We start from the raw sequence: 2,280 nt of genomic DNA, 5'->3' as shown, positions 1-2,280 counted from the left end.
ATGAGACCTGTGACCTGAGACTTGTGTTTTGTACCTGCCAAAAATTGAGTGCTCTGTGGCCTTGTGCAGCATTCTGAATTGCCTTTAACTTAAAGAGGGACTGTACATTTATGGGTATATTCCTGAACTTAAGATAACCGCCAACGTTTCATTGTTCAAAAGTGACTCATAATCAGGCAAACCGTTAACATTTGCAAAAGTAAAACGCTTCATGGACTGTAGACCTTAGACTGGTTTCCAGCACTTGGCTAAGTAGCCTGACCTCTGGCTGTTATTCACAATTGTGGTCTCATTCACACAGACGCCCTTCAAGCTAATCCTGCCAAGCCGACCACATGCTGGAAAGGTCAGACCACAACACCAGGAACACTATCCACTCCTCTTTTCATATTGTGTGTGGGATCTTTAATGTCCCACAGAGTTAATGAACAAGGCCTGTGAGACGCGACCTCCGTCTTATCATCCTTATCCGAGAAGACTTAAAAGTCTAACCATTTGCAGATGTAGTTACAAAGGCAGCACTTTCTCCTCAGTTATTTAAAGACCCTAAGTGTTGGTCCAGCCGGAGTTGAACTCACGGCCTCCGGCATGACAGTCCGGTGCTCAACCAACTGAGCCACATGCATATGACCTGTGGGGTACCCCTGGAATTTGCAGGGGCTTTCAAGTATAGCTTGGCATTCTAGTGATTGTTACGGATCAGTTCCTTTGTGGGCAAATCTTTGCGGATTCATCAGTCCTGCCCTCTCTTCCTAAAGGGCAACTTGTCTTAGGAGATACATGTAACTATAAGGTTAGGTAAGTATTTCCACTGGACTAGTTTCAGTGTCACGGTGTCTGTTAGCAGCTGCTTCAGGAGTGGTTCCCGCTTGCGGAGTTGCCATGGATACCTCCCTGGTTGTAGGCCTGGACTACCTCAAGCCCTTCCCCGCTAACTTTTAAGGCACCAGTTTCCAAGCTCATCAATTGGCCATGAGTTAACTGTGGGATGAGCTCGAGGATTTTCAGCAGGTCTGTATAGCTTGTCAAGTTCAAAGACAGGAACAAGAGGCATCATAATTTCTTTGGTGATTATCATGTGTCATGTGTTAAGTAATTGCTATGTAACAGCTGATCATTTCCCTGTGCTTTTACAAAACACTATCAGATAGGAAAATGCATGAGACAATATCACAACCATAAATTGTAGGTGCTGGAGATCGAAGATGTCATTTTGAAAATGCCAAAACTGACATGTACAGTCAAACCTCGATTATCTGGACTTTTTCTCTGGTCCCAATTTTGTCATGAATATTTATTAGTCATGATCAAGATCCGTAGCCATATTCTTTTTAAAACTACAGCGTTGAAAAGTAAAGTACAGGCAAATTTGTTTTGCTTTCAAAAAGCAAAATAAAGCAGTGCTCGCACAAGTTGTAACTAATGAAGACCTTTCGAATGAGTTCTGATTGGCTTAGAGTTGCTCTGTTGCTCAGTGAAATTTCACGCTCTATTGGTTCGTTCGGCGAACAAGCTACATGTACACTACGCCACGAATGTTTATTCACAATCATCATGTCCTTGAAGCGTAAGCAATCCGTTCTTTCAATAAAAGATAAACAGGCTATAGTTTTGCGATTAAAGAAAAAAGAAAAAGGAACAAATTTGTCAGCTGAATGTGGTGTTAGTAATGTATTCACAATTTGGACAGTGAGGATGTAGACCATCTTGTTGTTTTGATTAAATGTCGCTTTCTTAATTTAATCAGTTTTTATTCCTCATTAATATTCATATTCTCAATTATCTGGACCCTCGATTATCCGGACTATTTCATATAGTCCCAACGAGTCCGGATAATCAAGGTTCGACTGTACACGTACTGTAAAGCCAGACTTCTGCGAAAAACACAGGTGCACAATAAGAACAAAGGGTTCAAGCTCCATTGTCATGTGATTGCATCACAACACTAGATGCATTCATCATAGTGGGTTTCCTGATGTTCAACGTACACTTCTCTCGCACAAGATTCGTCATCGACAAGTTCATCTTGTTGTCCGTCCACAAGACAGTCCTGTGTGTTATCAAGGTTTTTTTACTACTCTATATTTGACAAAATACGACTCGATCATCTCTTCAGGCAGAACTGAGGTCAATCCACCAAGAATTACGGCTAAATTGGTGTTTACTCTGTAAATGCTGCTTTCATGCTTTCAGTCACACGAGCTTCGAAAGCATAAACAAGCAGGCTTCTTCGTCTCCCCAGTCCCAACACGTGGAGCATGCCAAACTCTTCATTCCTTC

Source organism: Montipora capricornis, chromosome 11 (assembly GCF_036669925.1).
Source record: "Montipora capricornis isolate CH-2021 chromosome 11, ASM3666992v2, whole genome shotgun sequence".
Classification (NCBI taxonomy): Eukaryota; Metazoa; Cnidaria; class Anthozoa; order Scleractinia; family Acroporidae; genus Montipora; species Montipora capricornis.
This window is presented reverse-complemented; position numbering follows the sequence as displayed.